Below are 24,028 nucleotides of genomic sequence, written 5' to 3'. Positions count from 1 at the left end.
TCAGCTGTAATGTAATACAGATTCAATTACATGGTAAAGGCAGTATTTCCAGTGATATAATCTGTTTTTAGAGATACTTAAGCAAGATATAATTTCGGGATGAAAAATGAAGAAGTACAAACTTCTGCTCTTACTGTGTGAATTCTTTCACATGGCTAAACCCAAAGTGGCATATTCAGACTTCAGCAGTAAAAGTGATTTGAATAAGCGTCTAGAAGTTGACTAGGAGCCATAGTTCTGGTAAACAAGCTCACACTCCCTTAGACAAAACTAGGTTAGTCAAGATGCAACCTTAGTAGTATGTAATTGTAATATTCCTTTCCTTACACTTGATTAATTAGCATTCATCTCGATAACTAAACCATATTTCCTGGCTTATAATTATTGCTATAAAAATGATGAAGCACTTCAGGAATGCTGGTTTGAGGAGCTCTGTGGATCCTCTCCCTAGTGAAACAATTATAATTGGTGAAAATCATGAAAAACAACCATTTGAGGTATGTGGAAGTTGTTCTAGGACAAACAGGCAGCTAAAGAAGTGCTTAGAGGAAAATTTATCTATAAAAGCCTTTATTTAAAATAAAGATAGAAAAATAACTTTCCACATTAAAAACTGGAAAGGGCTTCCCTGGTGGCGCAGTGGTTGGGAGTCCGCCTGCCGATGCAGGGGACGCGGGTTCGTGCCCCGGTCCGGGAGGATCCCACGTGCCGCGGGGAGGCTGGGCCCGTGGGCCATGGCCGCTGGGCCTGCGCGTCCGGAGCCTGTGCTCCGCAACGGGAGAGGCCGCGGCGGTGAGAGGCCCGCGTACCGCAAAAAAAAAAAAAAAAAAAAAAAAAGAAACTGGAAAAAAAGAGCAAACTATACCCACAGCAAGAAGAAGGAAATTAAAAATAGTAGAGTGGAAATAAATAAAATGGAAAAGAGAAAATCAATAAAACCAAGAGTTGGTTCTTTGAAAAGATAAATACATTGATAAATCATTACTTGGCCTACAGAAAAAGAAAAGAGAGAGAAAAATCAAATTACTAAAATCAGGAAGAAAAGAAGGGAGTTCACTACCACCTTACAGAATTTTTTTTTATTTTTAATTTTTAATTATAAATAATACTATGAACAATTGAACATCAACAAATGAGACAACACAGATGAAATGCACAAATTTCTAGAAAGACAAACTACTGAAACTAAACCAAGAAGTAGAAAATCTGACTATACCTTTAAGTAAAGAGATTGATAATTTAAAATTTGTACCTAATGAAAAGCCTAGGTCTCTAAATGGCTTCACAGGTGAATTCTACCAAACTTTTAAACAAGTAATACCAATCCCCCACAAACTCTTTCAAAAAGTAGAAGAGGAAGTCATATTTCCCGATTTTGTCTCTGTGGCCAGTGTTAACCTAATACCAAAACCAGACAAGACCTCATGAGAAAAGGAAATATAGATCAATATTTCCTATAGAGAAGCAGAATCCTCAACAAAGTGTTACCAAACTGAATCCAGCAATATACAAAAAGAAAAAGGATTATACAGCCAGGCCAAGTAGAATTTATTCCAGGAATTTAGCACCAAAAATAAATTTTAAAATAGACCTTATTAATAGAATACAGTACAAAAATCACATGATCATCTCAATAGACACAGAAAAAAACATTTGATAAACCAAATACTCTTTCATGATGGAAGCACACAGCAAACTAAGAGAAGGGAACTGCCTTAAATTTATTAAAGGTACCTATGAAAAACACAGTTAACATCACACTTGATGGTGAAAACCAGAAAGCTGTCCTCTGAAGATCAGGAATAAGACAAGAATGTGCACTCTCTCTACTTCTGTCAAACACTGTAGTGGATGTTCTATCCAATGTACTTAGGCAAGAAAAGTAATAAAAGATATCTAGATAGGAAAAGAAACAACTCTCTTTATGAACAGATGACATGATCTTATATTTAAACAATTCTAAGGAATTAGAAGAATAAGAACAAACCCAAGTTCAGTAAGGTTGCAAGATACAAGATCAATATACAAAAATTGGGACTTCCCTGGTGGCGCAGTGGTTGAGAGTCCGCCTGACGATGCAGGGGACACGAGTTCGTGCCCTGGTCTGGGAAGATCCCACATGCCCTGGAGCGGCTAGGCCCATGAGCCATGGCCACTGAGCCTGTGCATCCGGAGCCTGTGCTCTGCAACGGGAGAGGCCACAACAGTGAGAGGCCTGCATACCACACACACACACAAATATATATATATATATATATATATACACAAAAATTGGTTGTACTTATATGCACAATAACATTAAGAAAATGAACATTAAAAAATAATTCAATTTACATCAGCATCCAAAAGAATAATATACCTGAGATTTAAATTTAACAAAAGAAATGCAAGTCTTGTAAAGTGAAAACTTCTACAAAACATTGAAAGAAGTTAAGGAGGATAGATAAATAAATGGAAAGACATTCCATATTCATGAATAGGAAGACTTAATACTGTTAAGATTGCAGTACTCTCTGGCTTAGTTTCCTATGACTAACAATACAAATTACCACAAACATCGTGGCTTAAAACTACAGAAATATGTTCTCTCACAATTTTAGAGGACAGTAATCCAAACTCAAGATGTTGACAGGGCAGCATTCCCCCTGAAGTCTGTAGAGAACAATCCTTCTATGCCTCTTCCAGCTTCTGGTGGCTCCAGGCAACTCTTGGCTTGTGGCTGTGTAACTCTCATGTCTGTCTACATCTTTATATGTCCTTCACTTCTGAATGGCTGTATCTTCTTTTCTATGTCTTATAAAGAGTACTTGTAATTGTATTAAGGGTCCACTTGGATAATCCAGGATGATCTTATCTCAAGATCCTTAATTCCATCTGTAAATATCCTTTTCTTCCAAGTAAAATCTCATTCACAGATTCTGGGGCTAGACCACGGACATATTCTTTAGTGATCATCATTCACCTGCTACCCTTCCTAAATGAATCAATAGATAGAGCATAATCCCTATCCAGCTGGCTTCTTTTCTGGAAAATTGACAAGATCATTCTAAATTTCATGTAGAAAACAAGGGACTTTGAGTAGCCAAAACAATTTTAAAATAGCAGAATAAAATTGAAATATCCATGCTTCCCAATTTTAAACCTTACAGTGAAACTACAGTAATGAAGGCAGTGTGGTACTGGCATAAAGTGAGACATATAGATTAATGGAATAGAATTTAGAGTCTAGAAATAAATCCACACATTTTCAGTTAATTTTTTTCAACAAGGGTGCTGCAAGAGTTCAATGGGGAAATAAAAATCTTTCAACAAATGGGTGAGAACAACTGGATATCCACATATAAAGAATGAAGTTAGACCTTTACCTCACACCATACACAAAAATGACTCAAAATGGACTGTGGACCTAAATGTAAGAGCTAAAACTATAAAACGCTTAAAAAACTTCAGAGTAAATTTTCATGATTTAGGATTAGGCAATGGTTTTGTAATTATGTCAATAAATGTACAAGTAACAAGAAGATAATTTGGACATCATCAAAATTAAAACTTTTATGCCCCAGAGGACACCATTAAGATAACAAGAAGACAACCCACTGAGTAAAAGAAAATATTGGTCTATCAAATAGCTAAAAAGGGTCTTGTATCCAGAATATGTAGAATTCTTAGAACTCAGTGTAAAAGACTATCCAATTAAGAATGGACAAAGCATCTGTATAGACATCTCTCTAATGAAAAAAATACATGTATAGCCAGTAAACACATAAGAGATGATCAACATCATTAACCATAGGGCAATGCAAATTAAAACTGCAATGAGTTACCACTTCAGCCCACTTCGATTGTTACAATGACAAGAATCAGTTGGAAAGACTGAGAAATTAGACCCTTCATATGTTGCTGTGAAATTGTAAAAACGGTGTAACCCCTTTGGAAAACAATTTTTCTGTTCTGCAAAATGTTAACTACTGTATTTGTATATGACCCAGCAACTACACTTGTAGGCATAAACATAAGAGAAATAGACATGTCCACACAAAAACTTGTACATAAATGTTCCTAGAAGCATTATTCATGATAGTCAAAAAGTGGAAACAATCTAAATGTCCATCAAGTGATGAATGGATATTTTATACCCATATGATGGAATATTACTGGGTCATAAAAAGGAATGAAGTACTGATACAGGCTACAATATGGATGAACTTTTTTATCATGCCGAGTAAAACATTGTGTTAACTGAAAGAAACCTGTCACAAGAGACCGCATATTGTATATTTCTATTTATTTGAAAATGTCAAGAATAGGCAAATTTTAAAAGACAGATCATAGACTAGTAGTTGACAAGGACTAGGGCCTCTGAAGGATGGGATGTGACTGCTAACAGGGACAGGGTTTCTTATGAGGTGATAGAAATGTGCTAAACTTAGATTGTTGTGATGGTTGCACAACTCTTTGATAGTCATTGAATTATACACCTGAAATGGGTGATTTTTATGGTGTGTGAATTTATCCAATAAACTGTTATTTGTTTTAGTGGTTACCCTATTTTTTAAAAAATATGTGTATGCAGCTTCCAAACTAATAGAGGGGACAAAAACCTCAACCAATATAACAGAAATCAACAGGGAATAAAAATAGAGGAAAAGAGGGAAATGAAATTTATAGAATAGGATAGTAGAAATAAATGTAAATGTTAATAATTATAGTAGAAGTAAATGGACTAAGTTCATTAATAAGGCAATATTGTTTTAATGGATTTTTAAAAATCTAGCTATCTCATATATACTGGAGATACCTAAAGCCTAATGGCTTAGAAAGGTTGAAAGTAAAAGACAGCGAAAGGTATACGAAGTATATATATTAAGCAGAGAAAGGTGATGCTGTTATAATGACATCAGGGAAAAATAGTCTTTAAGAAAACAAGAATTATTAGAGAAAAACTAGATCACTACATAATAATGATAAGCTTATTTTACCCAGAAAATGTAACCATTCCAAATTCATATAAACACAATAACAAAGCCCCCAAATATATAAAGCAAAAGTTGACAGAATTACTGGAACAAATTGACAAATCACCATCATGGTGGAGATTTTAACAAAAATGACTTATAGATCATGCAGACAAAGATATCAGAAAATAATAGGCCATAAAGCAAGTCCCAATAGAGTTAAAAGAAACAGCTACGTAAGACTGAATGTTTTACTGATTTGTACAGAGTAGATAATAATCAAAACATAAAGAAGTTATGTTTAAGGTACATTTCTATGTGGTGGAGGATCTTCATTTACCTCTTTTTTATTTTACAGTTTATTTTCATAATTTGTATATTGTGGAGAGGGAGCTAGTGTTTATCAAATGCCAGGTGGATACCAGGTGTTTACTTATAATGCTCACAACAACTTCATAAGAATAACTACTATCTTTAATTGCATATGTAGAAATAGATACTCAGGAAAGCTGTGTGATTTTCCTAAGGTCTGGTAAGTGATGGAGATCATGTTTGGATTCAGGTTTGTCTGCTGGAGTCCTGTACTAAGTACATTTTAGAAATGAGAAATTGTTTCTCAACTAGGTGTCTGACTGCTCACTTGAAACTACACAATGAATTTTGAGCATGGGTAAATGTATGTAATCCTACTCTAAGAGCAATTCATATAAACTTCCTTTCTTCCTTCTTCTTTTCTTTTTCTATTTATTTAAACCCCAAATCACTGCCAAAAAAAAATACAGACTCAATATCACGTGAATCAATATAAATTATTTGCTGCAGTTTTAGTCCAGAAGAAAATATAAAGTTCACCTTACCAATATTATATGAATAAGATGCTAGTGCTTATAATATGGAGTTGATCTCATTTTTATTAAGGGATGGTATGTAAAAGGAGTAGAAAATTTGAAAGGCAAAAAGGAGAGAGTTTAGCTTTCTTAGAAAAATAGGTATATCTTGCAGATGAGGTACAATAATCAGCATTTACTTAGCTGGGTAGTGTACTTTAAATATGACTTAATTTATGTATCCCACCAATCCTATGAAAAAGGTACAATCATATTTCACATTTTATAAATGAGAAAACTGACGCTCAGAGAAGTTAAGTAACTTTACCTAGAGTTTCAGTTATAGTAATTGGTGAACAAGGGTCCGTATTCATAATCACATACACCATAATGCCTCAAAGGTATGTAAATGCCTTATAATGGAAACATTTCTTCTTTGGTGACAGCAAATTTTCAGTCTATGTTTTCTTCTATTTATTTTTTTTTGTTTATAGGCTAGATACCTACCTTCATTTCACTCAACCAATTTACTGGACAACTTTGAACTTCAGCAGATTTTTTACAAGGCATGACTATGACCAGTTGCATGTAAAAACTGATAATTGTTCTGTTTGCTAGAAAAATTTCAGTTTTTTACTCTTACAGTAAGTGGTCCAGAGATGTAAGAAAAACTTTGTCCAAATGAGGGAATTTGGTACGAGCTAGGAAAGCCAACCCAAAGGCCAAAGTTGAGGGAAACTGATGAATAAAATGACAAAGGCATACACCCTGAGGTAAAAGGGTAGCATACAGGAAATAGGGGATTTAAACTTGGGCCAAGAAGTTGAATATTGACTAGCACTGTACTAGAATAAACTGACTATGTAGAATAAACAGAAGCATTTTCATCTCATTTGTAGCTGAATATTTCCTGCCCCTATCTCTTCAGATTCCAAGAACTAAAGGGCCAGTACCTTGAGCTAGAGGTGAAGGGTGAGAGGGATTAGGACTACCAGGACAGGTATTAGGAATGGGTGCTCTTAAGTCACATCTGTAGGATACAGAGGGTCTCCTATTGGGTGCCTGTAGTCCAGCTTGTTCCTTTGTAGAATCTTTGCCCATGGATTACATCCACTATAGGAATACTAGCTATGAAAATTTCCATATTTTCCCGTTTTTCCATATTTGAGATAAAATAAGATAGAGGTTTTATATACAAGGTAATATGTTTCTCCCATGTCAAATATTTAGACTGACCATATGACAATGTTTTCTCAAGCAGTTATAATGTAGTTGCAATGTAGTCTATGGGATTAAAAATCCAAAGGACTCAGACAAATATTACACAGATGAAAAAGGGTTTCCTTTAATTATTTTATCTTTTTCAGTAAAAAAAAAAAAAAAAAGAAATGCAAATGAAATTATTAGATTTTCATTTGGCATTAAGTTTTATTTTGGAGATGTATTCACTGTTTAATGAAGGTTAAAAAGTATAGCACTATGTTAAATGAACAGTGTAATGAATGAGATATCACCTCATACCTGTTGGAATGGCTATTATCAAAAAAAGCAAGAAATAACAAGGGTTGGCGTGGATGTGGAGAAAAGGGAACCCTGCTGCACTGTTGATGGCAGTGTAAGTTCATGTAGCCACTATGGAAAACAGTATGGAGGCTCCTCAAAAAATGAAGAATACAACTACTGTATAGTCTAGCAATTTCACTTCTGGGTATTTATCCTAATAATAGGAAAACACTAATCCAAAAGGACACATTCACCCCCATGTTCATTGCAGCATTATTACAATAGCAAAGGTATGGAAACAACTTAAGTGCCCATCAACGGATAAAAGGGTAAAGAAGATGTGGTATATGTATATATATATACACACACACAACGAAATACTACTCAGCCATAAAAAGACGAAATCTTGCCATTTGCAACAACATGGATGGACCTTGAGGGCATTATGTTACGTAAAATTAGTCAGACTGAGAAAGATAAATACCATAAGATTTTATTTCTATATGGAAAAAAGAAAAAAAAACTAAATAAATGCACAAACCAAAGAAAAACAAGCTAAATAAATGCACAAACCAAAGAAAAACAAACACATAGATACAGAAACAGAGTAGTGGTTATCAGAGGAGAGGGGGCATGGGGAGAGTGAAATGGTAAAGGAGATCAACTGTAAGGTGATAGATGGAAACTAAATTTTTGGTGGTGAGCACGCTGTAGGGTGTGCAGAAGTAGAAATATAATGTTGTACATGTGAAACATATAATATTATAAACCAGTATTACCTCAATAAAAAATGAATTTTAAAAGATCGAATGAATAATTTAAAAAAATATCCTGCCAGTGTCAAGTGAAAGAGGTAATACTAGAAGACTTTGAAGTTCTCTGTGTTGCTTAATGCATGTTTATGTTTCTCACAATGCCCAGAATAATGTATTTTACGTAGTTTGTGTTCACAAAATATTAGTTGATTTTTCATATCCGTTTCACTTTAAGTTGTTGCCCAAAATTCAGGGAGCTCAGGATCAACCGGTCTCCTAGAGGTGGAAACCCCACTTGTAACTGAAAAGTTGCTGGTTCTTGGGCGTTGATGCCAATAAAGACCTGCACATCATTGTTAATAACGTGGGTACACCTATTTATAAATGATAGGCATGGAAGAGTCTCAGATATGTTCATGTTTTACCAAGTGTGATATAGGGACAGTTTGTTTTATTTTAAAGAGAATACTTTTTTTTTTCATTTTGTTTCAAAATGACTGCAGACGGTTGAGAGTGAAAGGTGTTTTATTCTTACTCTCAAGTTTGCTGTAAATCACATGGCTTCTTTCTTGGAAACACAGAGAAACTGTGAGCTGAGCTGGAAAGAACCTTAGAAATGAACCTTAGTCCTGTTATTTTACAGACTAAGAAACTGTAACCCAGAAAATTGAAGCAACTTCCTAAGGTAACAGATTTAGTTAGTGGCTGAGCCAGAACTGGAATCTGTGTTTGCCTTATTCCACCTCCAGTGTTATTTTTCCACTATACACAATCCTATTTTGCATATATCATGTCAAAATGACTGGTCAGTTTACAAAAACATGAAGTCCAGTTGGTTATTTGACCTGTTAGCCTGCTGTGTGAGCTGCAGAATTCTCCGTTATGTTTATTACATAGGGGATGCTGTTATTTTTTGTAGCACATGGTATCCAGTTCATGAAGACAATAAGAAAAGCATATCTTTCTAGTCTTTGTATCAGAATATGTTGTGTTTTATTCCAAACAACTTGGTTCTATCTTAGGAACACTGTGAATTCCATAACCGATCAGTTTTCCCTTTTCTAACTAGCCGCTGGACAGCTAAGAGCTAATGTGTGGCGTAATTTAATTAGTGCAGAGAGTGCTGTGTAACAAATTATTCTGTTATCTTTAGTTCTGGCTCTGTTTTACATCCCTACATTAGATTTTTTTTTTTTTTTTTTTTTTTTTGGCTTTTACACCTATTTCTATTTTGTCTTGCAGGACATTTGGTCCTGTCCCAAATTTTATGACATTTGGTCCATGTCAAAAGGACCTTGGTACTTTGTTCTGTCCAAAACCATTTGGCATGGGTCAAATGTGCTCATGGATGTTTTTGACAGGCCAAATTTCAAGGATCTTTTTTTTTTTTTTTTTTGCTGCACGCAGGCCTCTCCCGCTGCGGAGCACAGGCTCCGGACGCGCAGGCCCAGCGGCCATGGCCCACGGGCCCAGGCGCTCCGCGGCACGCGGGATCCTCCCGGACCGGGGCACAAACCCGCGTCCTCCGCATCGGCAGGCGGACTCTCAACAACTGCGCCACCAGGGAAGCCCTCAAGGATCTTTTGACGTGGACGGAATGTCTTACAGCCATTTTAGACAGGACCAAATATCTGCTAACCTTAGTTTGTGTTATATTGGGTGTTTTTTTTGGTTGTTGAAACTTAAATCCTTTTTTTTGTTAAGACATATATAAACAAACATGTAGGGGATTATATCCACTATGCAACTATTTTATCATAGATTAAATTTCCATAGTATTTATTCCATAGTTTATTTTGAAAATATCTAGAAAGAGTTTTCCAACTCAATTTGATTAGTTTACTCTCTTCAACCTTGGTCTAGTGTCATTTTGATAAGTTTACATCATGGAGATGACATGAGGAAATTAAATTATTTTATAACTTGTTTACATAATTTTATTTGCCTGAACTGCATCTGAACCTGAATTTAAACTTGCAGAAGATAAGTAACAGATTTGCTGTAAAAGCACCTCATATAAATGTGAAGAGATGTTAATTATCAGTACTTAAAAAATTCTTTTAACAAGGTAAAATGTTTACTTTTGGGGGGTTTCTTTGGAGTTGAAAAAGCTGTTTGTATAGCAAGTACATTTCTGAGAGAAGATCAATAAGATTGGCCTGAACTTCAAAGGGTGTTCTTTTCCAAATATTTCACATTTATTAGCAGTGAAGAATCACTTAAAGGGATAAAGATACACTGTGGATTACAGAGTAGCTCAGAATTATCTGACAGTCCTAGTTGTTGTTTGCAATTTGTTCAGGGCCTAATAATCTGGTTTTACTTGAAAGTTGATTTACTTTATAAACGAACGTTTACTGTTTCTGATTATCCTGTTCACAAGACTACATGACCTCAAAAGCAAAACATTTCAGTGGTCCTTCCTGAGCTTCTACCCTCAGCTTTTCTAAGTGTTCAGCTACATGAGCTCTCCCTTGGTCTGTTGTATGTGGTGATACGATAAATGAAGAATCAGCAAATGTTTTGAGGGAAACAGGGGCACAGGATTTCAGGCTCACTTCTCTGTGGCTCCCTTTGCTCCTTAATCTTGGCTCTTCACATTCTGGCTGCCATAATCATTCTCTGATAACTTCAAAGAACTGGTGTTCGAAGCTCATCCACTTCATATAGTGATTCTCAGCATGAAGATTAACCTGATAACAGCTACATTACCATAGTGTATCATAACATTTCTTTGGTAAAACAATACTTGTATCTTTTCTATTTCAGGGACAATAAATGTTGGCTCTCCTCCTTCCTGAACTTAGAACTAGCACTAATCCAAACGTAATGGCAAAAGTTGATTTCTCTAAGCCTAGGAAATTGAAGTAATAAAGTTTAAATCGATGTAGTAAAGTTTGACTTCTTGGCAACCTTTCTCCTATCCAAATTGTCTTGTAGTCAGCTTATTAGCTGCTTCTAGTTTACCATGGCATTGCTCAAGCTTCACCCTTTGCTTAAGATCTGTTTTAAGCTACCTTTCCTCTCTCACTTCAAAACTGAGTAGTCTCTGTCACATATTGTCAACTCTAATTGCTTTAGTCAATCCTCTGAAAGCTTAGAGCACCCCTCCTCATTAAAGCAGAGTTAGCTATTAAGTTGCCTCTTATTTCTAAACTCCAGTGTTTTTCTGCTGCTTCATTTTCTATTCTCTGAAGAACTTTCTGGAAGTCAGGCCTCAGATGTCACTTCACTGCTTGATTCCCTTCAGGCATTCCCCATAGGAAAGTGTCCAGACTCCTTGGGCTGGTAAGGGTTTTCCTGTGCTGGTCACATCCTACTTTTTTGCTGCATTTTTAGCCTTACTTCTACATGCATCTGAAGGTCCAATTTCTCGAGACTTTTTTTCATGGAATTTTTTTTTTCCAGAACATGTCATATCTTTCATACTTCTCTACTTTGGTCATATGCTGCTTTCTTCCATAAATACTCTTCCTTCTTCCTTTCCCAGAAGAAATTCTACTGACCCTTCAAGGTCCACCGAAGCATCATCTCTGTTGTGAGAACTTCATTCTCTTCCCTCCCAAGTTTTAGGGCCTCTAGGACACTGTGATGATTCTAATATTGCTCTTTTTTACATTTTAAGAATTTAAAACTACTGCTAATTGTTGTGATGTTTTTCTCCTGCTGGTCTGTTAGCTCCTGAGCACAGCGCTCAACAAGTAGTCGTTGCTTTACAAGTGTTTGTTTTCCGTAACTGAACTGCAGTGAAGACCGGTGTTTGGCCTGGGCCTCAGCCAATTCTTTCGACAGAGGACCAAGTGTTTCAAGCCCTGCATGGAAGTCCCAAGGGAAGCTCTTTTGGTCAGATGGATCTTTCAGCACTTGTCAGCTCATAGCATCGAGGTAGTCACCTGCTTCCCCTTAAAACTTGTCCAATCCTAGAAATTATTTAAAATATCATCAATTTTTAAGCACAACAAAGTTTTTTGCCTAATCCCTTCAAAGAAACTAAGCTTTTATACCGTTCCCTGTAGGGAAAAAACTGTATGGAAGTACTAATATTTTATCATTTGAGCCATAAGTTGTATCTATACCTCTAAATTTAGTTCTGAATTGTCATTAGGGTATAATACCTGGTAGTTCCATGATTCCTTAGTAGGCTAGCTGACTGTTACCTGGGGGTAAATTTTATTTAGCAATTGAGTTGAGAAGTATTTGGGTTGCTTTTTTAGGTTTAGGTGATTTTCTAGCTTATGCTCTGAAGATCTAAACTGTAATAGAACTTTGAATGCAAAACAGACATCTGCTTGTGCCTGAAGCAGTGCAAAATGAGATCTTAGTGCCCTTGATACAAAGCTTCCCAAATGCATACTCTGTATAAAATTGAAGCAATGCCAAGGAAGGAAAATAAAACAAGTGAAAACACTTTAGGGCACACCCTGGGATACTTGAATAAGGGTGGAACGGAAAAAATAGAATAAATGCAGTTATACCAGGGAGAATTATAGAAGGAAAATTAAATATTTGATGTCTCTTTGAAGAGCCCAAGGGGTTTATGTTGCTGTCGGCTGTTTAGATGACTGTGCAACATTTGCACATCATAACACATACGGCACTGATCAGCAAACGTATATTCCAAGGAGAAAAAGACAGGATGCAGAAGATCTTAAGTGGAATGGGGACAGGGTGATTGGGAGCCATCGGAATCTCCTACAGAGATTTCTTTGAACAATTAGAAAACTTCCTGTCTCCACACCAAGAAATTATGACGACCCTTCTAAGGAAGCTAGAAGCACCCTTCCTACCTCCCCTTGAGGTTCACTGTTGTTATTTCTAATGATTTCTAAATTCAGTGACTATCTTTATTCAACACCTAGATTACTTTCTCTTGAGGTGTAGCACATAGCAGAGAAATCATATGAACTAATTGCGTGCACAGGAGCATATTATACTATCAGGATGTCTTCATGACAGTGCACAGACCATGTTAAACATACCAGTTGGAACTCTGCACTTTGAAATTGGCCCGGCAAGGCCAAGCACTGACTGCTCTCCCTTTAGCCTCTTTGAGCCTCTTTTTTCCCTGAGGTTCATTGACCTTAAATGTTTGGTAAAGTGGCAGCACCACTCCAGTTTTAGGAAGAGGACACATTTCAACACTGATGAGCAGTGTTTCTTATCTCAGTTGCCAGCCAGTATGTTAAACTTCCATCCATCAATTCTGACTGAGCTAGGACTGTATGATGAATGCTTATAGATTTTCTACCCTGCTGGGGACTTGAAGAGCTTTAGTAGGAAAAAAAAAAAAAAAAAAAAAAGCTGGCTCCTGGCCTCTGCCTTGAGTTGTAAAAGTATTCCTCTAAATTAACATGTTTCTCTGAATTGTCCCCATATGCTGATTTTTTAGAAGTGTGCCTTAGATGACAAAAGCTGTTAGAGCCTAATCTGAGTCAATATTGATAGCCGTTGGATTAGAAACTTTCTCATGGAAAATAGATTTAGTCATTTAACACAAACCATCAGAGAAGAACAATACGAGTCATCGAGCATTAAGTCCCCACCCCTAACAAATGTTACCCCAACAAATAACTTACTCTCCAGAGGATCAACATAACCTAAATTTACTTCATCATTATTTATTATTATATGGAGAAATATATACTAAAAGAGAGAGACCCTTTAAATTTTTCCAAGGCCTTGGAGAGAGCTGATTTTTTGAGATGCTTAATTTAATGCAAACATTCCACACTCACTGATTAAATGAAAAGCAACGTGAAATAACTATCTATAGCACATTTTTCATTTATTGCGCAGAGCTGGCCTGAGGCTTGTTTTTAAAAGTACCAGATTTTTTTTTGAGAAATATATTTGTCTTTGTGTGATGACAGATGCTCTTTGAAATGACAAAGTATATAATAGCACAGTTTGCCATCTGAAATCAGGAAATTCAGTTTTTTTCCCCAAGTCACATCTAAAAGACAAAGCTCACTAAGGTTTTTTTTTAACGTGATCACATTATAAGCCTGCCACTTTGAATTTTATTCCCCGGGTAGGAGGACTAATTAATTCTAAAAGGCAAAGGCTTTATTTAAGAACAATTTTCCTGTTTTGATTCAGGCGTTGTGTGGTATTAAAATAAGTTATTAACCTGTGCCATAGTCTCAGGTCTAAGCCACCTTCTTTTTCTCTGTTCCTCAAAACTGAGGAACACATGCAGGAGAATGTGACCAATTTTTCACTTTATAAGTGTGAGGAAAAGTGCCATGTAAGTAGTTATTACACTCCTGAGAGGATATCACTGATTATGGTGATAACAAGGGTGAATAAATAAAGCCAATTTTAAGATAAATTCTACTGGTTGCAAAAGATAGAGAAAAACTGATAGTATGCTGTGTTGATGAGTCTGTTTGGAGATGAGCATTCTTTTTTTTTTTTTTTTTTTTTTTTCTGCGTTACGCGGGCCTCTCTCTGTTGTGGCCTCTCCCGTTGCGGAGCACAGGCTCCGGACACGCAGGCTCAGCAGCCATGGCTCACGGGTCCAGCCGCTTCGCGGCATGTGGGATCTTCCCGGATCAGGGCACGAACCCGTGTCCCCTGCATCGGCAGGCGGACTCTCTACTACTGCGCCACGAGGGAAGCCCGGAGATGAGCATTCTTATACTTGGTTAGTAGGAATATAAGTGGTGACACACTGTAGGAGGGGACAATTTCATAATAAAACTAGAAAAATAGTTTTGAGCCTGCAATTCTACATCTAGGAATTTATTATGGAAATATATTTGCAAAGACAAAAGGACATGAATATTCATTACAATAGTGTTGTAATAGAAAAAGCGACCTAGATGTCTAACCAATATGGGTAAAATTAATAATGATTTATTCACCTATTAGTAAACTTGTATATGAGTACTACGCTACCACTTGGGTAAACATAGGCGTATACACATACCTACCTAGAAACATACATATACATGCACATTCATGTGAAGTCACTTATATCCTTTTCTATGCAATGTATCCATGAACTGTTTCTGAAAGGGTGCATGTGAAACTACTAAGCTGTCTCTTCTGAGAAAAGAAACTATAGACTAGAATGGGAAGATGATATACTTTTTAATTTATTATTTTGTGTTGTCAGAGAGTTTTTGTCCATGAATTGCTTTTTACAGTTAAATAAGTAATTATTTTAAAATATAATTTTTTCAGAAAAGTTTATTTTAGGATAAATCCTATATTCTTTTTTCTTACATTATATGTTACTAAGGATAAAATCTCCCAATAGGCTAGTTGGAAAAAATTGAGGCTGTGGCCAGCCCTTACTGTCTGAGAGGTGATGGTGTGGAGAATGCTCACACCACACTTAGGGCTTTCCTTCTGGAGCAGGTAGAACGCTAATGAAAGCAGTGGGGTTTGTCAGAAATGCATTTATCTTGTCGTATATTGTCTGCCTAGCACCCTTCTTTTCTTCTACAAATGTCATCTTCTTTCTTTGGGAATTACTAGGAGGGAATTTCCCTCCCTCCAAACACATTTCCACAGGAAAAAAAAAATTTTTTTTAACTTGACTATGCATCCTTTGCCAGGGTTCCCAGAGAGGACACTAGATTTAAGCCCAGCCAAACAGGTCCTTCCCTGAGAGCAGGTTAACATGAAGTTCACACAGACACACACACACAGGCATACACACACACACACATGCCCACATTAGCACCCACTTGAACATTTTTCAAATTAGAAAGTGAGAAATTAAGAATATTTTAAAAATTACTTAAGCATATATGTGCATCTGTTATACACACCATAAACAGCACTAGATGTCAGCACTCTGCAACTGGTATTGAATGAGGCAAGATTTGTTATTTCTGATTGAAATTTTGTTTTAATTTTTTGGATTTCTTTGAAAGGAATTTCTCCTTTAAATATTCCAGAGATGCCAAAATGAACACTATTACTGTAATGTACATTTTGAGTGATATCAAAATGACAAAACACTAAAAAAGCTATAGGAGTAATTATTACATATTTGCTTGACAGTTTTTGTTTTCATGTCGCATCTACTCAAACTGTACCATCACGAAATTTGGGGGGTATTTATAAAATATGACAGGCCTAAATATTTCTACTGACCAGGACTGCTGACCTTTCTCCCCTTCATAAGAAGTCTTCTTTACAGTCAAAAATTTTTCATTTGTTTCAGTGAAACCCTCTGACGTATTTCAAATTCACTTGTTGTAATAGCATTAATTAAAATAACAACAAAACATGAAAATAACAGAATATCCAACAGTAGGGGATTGGTTTAAAGGGAATTAGTAAAGGAGAGGGAGTGGCCAAGATGGTGGAGTAGGAAGACCCTCAGCTCACTTCCTGCTATAGGCACACCAAAATTACAACTATTTAAAGAGCAACTATCAGTGAGAATGACCTGAAGACTGGCAGAAAAGATTCTCTACAACTAAAGATACAAAGAAGGAATGACAGAGAGATGAGTAGGAGGGGTGAAGATGTAGTATACTCAAAATCCACATGCCTGGGTAGGCGACATACAAATGGGAGAATAATCACAATTGCTGAAGTTCTTCCTAAGGAATTAGGGGTCCAAATCTGGGGGTCCTGAACCAGGAAGAAAAGCCCCAGAATGTCTGCCTTTGAAGGCCAGCAGGGCTTGCTTATAGGAGAGCCAGAGGGCTGTAGGAAACAGACTCCATGCTTAAAGGATGCATGCAAAATCTCACATGTTTCAGGACCCAGTACAGAAGAAACAATATGAAAGGAGCGTGGGTCAGACCTACTTGTGACCTTGAAGAAGCCTCTGCCAAAGAGGCAGAAGGCAACTGGAACACCCTTGGGGACACAGACACTGGAAGAAGCCATTTCGAAGACATTGTTCTACCACAAGGACACTTGTTCTGGCAAGCATCATTTTGGAGTCCTCCCTCTAGCCTTTTAATGCCATTGGCTTACCTGACAACCAGCTGGTTGGCAACAGTCCTAGGACTCCCCAGGCCAAGTTGCCAGCCTCATGGGGACCCAGTCCCACCTGCCAGGAGGCCCAGGACCTTGCCCCACCCACTAGAGGGCCAACCCCAGGCCTGGGATCCTCCACACCATAGCCTCACCACCAGAAGGTTGATACCAGCCCCAGGAGCTGCAGCCAGCCACCCTAGCATGTGGTCCTGCTCACCAGTGGCCAGCCTCCACGCAAGGCAGGGCCTGGAAGCCAACCAGGCCAGGGGACAGCATTGCATATGAGTGTACCCACATTAGGCAGCCTTGCCACAACAGAATGAACCATTTAGTTCATATAGGGGGTACCCTAGATCACAGTTGTGGTGACCAAAGGAGAGTGTGTCACTGAGCCCCATAGAATGTCTCCTACATAAGGCTACTTCTCCCAGACTGGGAAATGTAACTGCTCTACATAATACACACAAATAAACACAGATAATTTGGCAAAATGAGGTGACAACAGAATATGTTCCAAACAAAGGAGCAAAATGAAACTCCAGGAGAAGAGCTAAGCAAAGTAGAGCTAAGCAACCAAGCCTACCAGACTGCCTACCAGACTACCCACAGTAATCAGCTCGCCACATCAGAAGAACTCACACAGCCAACATATAGGACACACTTAGAGCATATAGCTCTGAAGACCAGAGAGGAGTGTGCTCCTGGGACTCATAGGACATCTCCTACAAAAGGCCATTTTTTTCAGGGTGGGGAAATGTAACTAATTCACCAAACACTTAGAAATTTAAAAAGCAAATTAGGCAAAGTGAGATAATAGAGAAATATGTTCCAAATGAAGGAACAAGGTAAAAACCCTGGAAGAAGAATTGGGTGAAGTGGAGATAAGCAATTTACCTGATAAAGAGTTCAAGGTAATAATAATACAGATGGTCAAAGAACTCAGGAGCAAAATGGATGAACACAGTGGAAAGTTAACAAAGAGTTATAAAATGTAAAGAAGAGCCATACAGAGCTCAAGAATACAGTAACTGTAATAAAAACACACTAGAAGGAATCAACAGTAGATTAGGTGATAGAGGAACGGATCAGCTATCTGGAAGACAGAGTAGTGGAAATCACCCAAGATGAACAGAAAAAATTTTTTTAATGAAGACCATATATGCCTCTGGGACAATATCAAACATACTAACATTTGCATTATAGGGGTCCCAGAAGGAGAAGAGAGAGGTAGGGGCAGAAACTTACTCGAAGTGATACTAGCTGAAAATTTTTTTGAACCTACAGGAAAGGAATAGACGTCCAGGTCCAGGAAGTGCAGAGAGAATTCCAAACAAGATCAACCCAAAGAGGCCTACACCAAGACACATTACAATTAAAATGGCAAAAATTAGTGATAAAGAGAAAAATTTTAAAGCAGCAAGGGGAAAGCAACTAGTTTTGTACAGGGGAACCTCCATAAGACTATCAGCTGACTTTTCAGCAGAAACTTTGCAGGCCACAAGTATTAGTATGATATATTTAAAGTGATGAAAGGAAAATGCTTACAACCAAGAATACTCTACCTAGCAATCATTCAGATTTGAAGGCAAGAGAAATTATTTTATAGACAAATCTAAGAGAGTTCAGCACCACTAAACCAGCTTTACAAGAAGTGTTAAGGGGACTTCTCTAAGTGGAAAAAAAAAGACCACAACTAGAAATATGAAAATTATGATAGGAAAAAAATCTCATTGGTAAAGGCAAATAGACAGTAAAGGTAGTAGATGAACCATTTATAAGCTATAAATGGTTTTAAAAGTTAACTTTTAAAAGTTAAAAGTAGTAAAATCATCTTCTAAAAGTTAAAAGTAGTAAAATCATCTATATCCACAATAAATAACTAAGGGATCCACAAAACAAAAAGATGTAAAATATGGTGTCAAAAACACTAAATGGGGGTGGAGGACAGTAAAAATGCAAGGTTGTTAGAATGCATTTGAACTTAAATCATTAACTTAAAATAATTTCCTATGTATATAGGTAGCTATGTATAAACCTCATAGTTATCACAAACCAAAAACCCTGATTTCAAACTATATTATAAATAAATAGCTAAGTAAACAAATGTAACTACATCAAACTAAAAAGCTTTTTCACAGTGAAGGGCACTATCAACAAAATAGAAAGGTCACCTCCCGAATGGGAGAAGGGATTTGCAAAGGATATATCTGGTAAGGGGTTAACATCCTAAATATACAGAGAACTCAATATAAAAAACTCAATATAAAACTCAATATAAAAAAGAACAATTTGTTTAAGAAATGGGCAGAGGATCTGAACAGACAATTTTCCATAGAAGACATACAGGTGGCGAAAAAATACATGAGAAGAAGCTCAATTCATCAGGGAAGTGCAAAATCAAAACTGCAATGAGACATCACCTCACACCTGTCAGAATGGCTATCATCAAAAAGACAAATAGCAAGTGCTGGAGAGGATGTGGAGACGAGGGAACCCTCGTGCCCTGTTGGTGGGATTATAAATTGGTGCACACACTGTGGAAAACAGTCTGAAGCTTCCTCAAAATTTAAAAATAGAACTGCCATATGTTTTAGCAATTCCACAACTGGGTATTTTTCTGAAGAAAACAAAAACTCTAATTTGAAAAGATACAGGCACCATATGTTTACTGCAACATTATTTACAATAGTCAAGGTATGGCAGCAACCTGAGTGTTCACTGATAGATGAATGTATAATGAAGGTGTGATACACACACACACACACACACACACACTTAGAGGACTATTACTCAGCCATAAAAAAGAATGAAATCTTGCTGTTTGTGACAACATGGATGGAACTAGAGGGTATTATGTTAAGTGAAATAAGTCAGAGAAAGACAAGTGTATGATTTCACTTATATGTGGAACCTAAAAAATAAATGAATAAACATAACAAAATAGAAAAATAATCATAGACACAGAGGACAAACAGGTGTTTGCCAGAGGGGTGCTGGGCTAGAGGATGAGTGAAAAATAGGCGAGGGAGATTAAGAGCTGCAAACTTCTAGTTACAAAATAAATGAGTCACGGTATAAAACGTAACCATTTCATGATGTTTGCAAGTCAAATCAGTATGCTATACACCTTAAACTTATATAGCGCTGTATGTCAATTATAGCTCAATAAAATTGGAAGGGAAAAAAAGGTAAAGGAGAAGATGATTAGTTTCTGGATGGTTCTCTTGAGAAAAGAGCAGGCCTAGGAATGTTAGTAGGATCTAAGTAGGTATGGTAAAGGGTAGGTTCAAATGTGTGATGAGCAAACCTGCACTCCGAAGACTTGCTCAAACTCAGAGATGTATTACAGGATGAGTGAACAGATGCACCAGCTACAATGGAACAGATGTTCCCAGCTGCAAAGTCACGAGAGATGCTTTTAGAACTGTATGTTTGGACCAAATTATAAAAAGCCACAAATGGCATGATGATGATAGCAGCGTTTAAGCAAAAGAGAGCTGATGACTCAGTGGAAAATGAACGGAAGTGGGGGAAAGCTATTTTACATAATTCAGTCTGAGGAATGACAGGGGTATATAAATGGGAACAACTACAGAAATTCATGACCCATCAGTGATTGTGATAGTAACAATGACTAATATTTATTTATTCAGTATTTACTCTGTGTGGGTGCAATTCTAAGTGTTCTAGAGCAAGATGTATTATTTACTTTTCATAATAATCATAAGGAAGCTCTTATTATCCCCACTTTATGCAGGTAACGGAACAGAGGTTCAAAAAATTTAAGCAACTTGTCCAGGATACCCAGCTGGTGGTAAACAGTAGCGCTGGGATTTCGCAGTGGGCTGTCTGGCTCCCCGAAGCCATGCTGCTTAATGGGATTTGGTGATCCCCTTGATCCCTTTCTCACCCCTTCTCTCTGAGCCATGCCCTACCACTTTCCTCCTTGCTAACTCTTCTCAACTAGGCTGGCCTCCTTGCTGTTACGGAACAAGCACTTTCCCAAGTCAGCTTTGCCGCTTTTATTCCTTCTGCCTAAGACGCCCTTGGCTCAGAGAGCCACATGGCTTTTCCTTCATCTTCTTCAGTGAAGCATTTATTGACCTTCCTATGCAAAATAGCTTCCCCACTCTTCTTATACCTTTGTCCTGTTTTAGTTTGCAGTGTAGAATTGGTCCAACCTGACAAATTATTTATTCCGTTATTTGTTGACTATCTCCCCCAGCCCTAACAGAATATAAGGTCCTTAAGAGTAGCAGACTGCCTGTGTTTCACTCTAGTGCCTATGTAAGTATCAGGCACAAAGTAGACCTTTAGGAAATATTTGTTGAATAGATGCACAATGGGAACAGAAAAAACTTTCTGTTGGAAAGTTGATTGAAGGACATGTCCCAAACCCATCAACTGTATATCCACTAGACCATCAATTCCATGATGGTATAGATCACATCTCTCCAGCTTTATATCTCCAGTGTCTGACACAGTACCACAATGGAATTACATGTTCTATTAATATAACCAACAAGAAAAGTAATACACGTGCCCCAAGTAGGGTAGGTATACCACAGTAGACATGTGGGTGACCTTTGCCTCCACCTACCTCAGATGGCCTCTCCCTCTGGGTTTTCCTTTTCCAGTCTGCTCATACTTTTTGGTTTGTGATTCAGCCAGTTATCTCTCTGGGTTCCTGGGTCATTCATTTATTTCTTGAATCGATTGCCCTCTTCTCTCCCTTCTCAAGGTTTTTCCTGCACCGTTCACTGGCGTTCCTTTGTTATTATTTTGTCTTTATTTTTTTGTGTGCATTCATATATTTTATGTCTCACTTGATGTTTTCATCATCTGTACCACTCTAGTATTTCTTTGTATCATTTACAAGGGTATGTGCATGAATGAAAACATGAATGAATGAATTCAAGGGTGAAAAATTTTTTATGGTAGGGAGAATGAAGTCAAAACATTTATGTATCAAGTAGACAGGATGAGCCACCTGAAGATTTAATTAACTGAAATGGGGCTAACTGAATAGACCACTTACTACAAATTCCAAAAGCCCTTTGGACCAGAGGGGAGTTGGATTATGGCATCCTCTGATAAGTTTGGTTGTTCCTTATTTGACTAGCTTTCATCAAGGAAAAAAAATTAGACAAAATATCTCAAATATAAAATAACAGAATGCTGTGAACATTACTAATTAGTGTGTATCCTTTAGATAACAGTCTCTTTCTGTGTCTATGAAATTATATGTTTGCTTTTCTCTTTCAGGATGCAGAGTACCAAGGAGTAGGAACAATACTTATAATATTGTCTTAAGTAATGCTTTACCATCTCTCACATAAATGTACCTCCCATATGTATTCTATAGGAAGGAATGACTGTAGACATTGAGAAGCTCAGGAAAGGTGGCTTCATGGAGAAATGAGGTTTCCACTTTTGCTGGAAAGAAAATCGCTACAGGCACAATCTAGCTTGGTGACATTCTGAAAGTACATAGCTGGGGAGCTTGTGCTAGTGCCCATGAAGTATGTCTTCTGAGAGATGACATACTGCCTCTTAAAAGCTATACAGTTCTTATAAAAATGCTCAGTAATTCACAAACATAATGCGTGTGACAAACTAGATGTACACAAGCAGTTCACCAAAGATGAGTGATTTGGCGGGTTAATTTAACTGCTCATTGTCTGACCAGTTGGAATAATATTCTGCCTGGAGACAATGCCAGATACAATCTGAAAGTGACTAGAGCAGGAGTTAAAGTGAACACATAATGTTAGAACTGAAGTGTACATCACGCATTCAGAGTTCACTTCTGACTTCTATAAAGTTATTTCAGCATCTCCTGATAGGTGTTGGCCCACCATGGCAAACTCTGGTAATTTGGGGTTATCATCTATTTCATTTGTCTCAAGAGAAAAGCTTTCACCCAGACGCAGACATCTGTTTGCTCTTAGCATTCTTGTTTATCTCTGGGCTTGCAAAGTTTGTCAGTTTAAATGTGCCTTTTAAGATATTCCTTCAATATGACAACTGAAGTTGGCTGGTGTTAAAATGTGGTACCATAGGCAGAACTGGGCAAAAAAAAAGAAAGCAGATCAAAATGGCATGGATATACATATTATACTCAGAAAGAAATTTGATCTGTGAGTTCTTGCAGTTTTGTTTAATAAGTGTCTTTGTGGCAGGATCAATTATAAGTTAATAAAAATGTGTTAAAAAGGAAATCCCTGATACTAAAAAAGAATTCCCTGCTTGTTGATTTAATGTAATTTGTCATTAAAATCATAGTTTCTGATGATAGAATATCAAGCAGACACCAATGAATTTTTTAAAGTGAACTTTGAAGTTAAACAGATTTACACATAAAACATTAAAGTTATTTTGAAAATCTACACGTTTCCACATACAATGTAAAAGTTAACCTGAAGCCAATTTAGACATAAAATTTTGTGTATTTTATAAAAGATCTATTGTTTATTTGACAGTTCATTTGGGAATAAAAAGACAATAACAAGGCAAAAAGGGATATCTAAAATTTATTTTTCTAAGTGATAAAGATTTATAACAATATAAAATAATTTGTTTGCATAGACAGAAATAATAAACACCTATACTTGATTGCTGCCTTAAAGATAGCTTGAAACTAAGTTTTATTGTTAAGACCCTAGAGCTCATAATAGGTATATTGTCCTCAGAGATGTGGACTCAGTGGTTTGGCAAATACTGTTCTGTAGATATGGACTCAAAGTGGGGTGGGAGGACATTTGGAAGTCTCTTGGTGGCAGCTTATTTTTGAGTATTCTGAAGAGTAAAAATAAAGCTACTTTGAAATTACTTTTTAGTTTAAGAACTTAACAGCCTTGAGCTACCCAATCAGAATTGCGCGCGTGTGTGTGTGTGTGTGTGTGTGTGTGTGAATTTAAAGCGACAGATTAAACCTCTTTCCTTTCTTGAGTAATACAGCTATCACACATTGAAAACTTTCTTTGCACCACTGTCAGACATGCTTTAAAGGGGAAAGACAACTGGTGAGAATTAAACC

Source organism: Hyperoodon ampullatus (genome assembly GCF_949752795.1).
Source record: "Hyperoodon ampullatus genome assembly, chromosome: 9".
Taxonomy (NCBI): domain Eukaryota; kingdom Metazoa; phylum Chordata; class Mammalia; order Artiodactyla; family Ziphiidae; genus Hyperoodon; species Hyperoodon ampullatus.
This window is presented reverse-complemented; position numbering follows the sequence as displayed.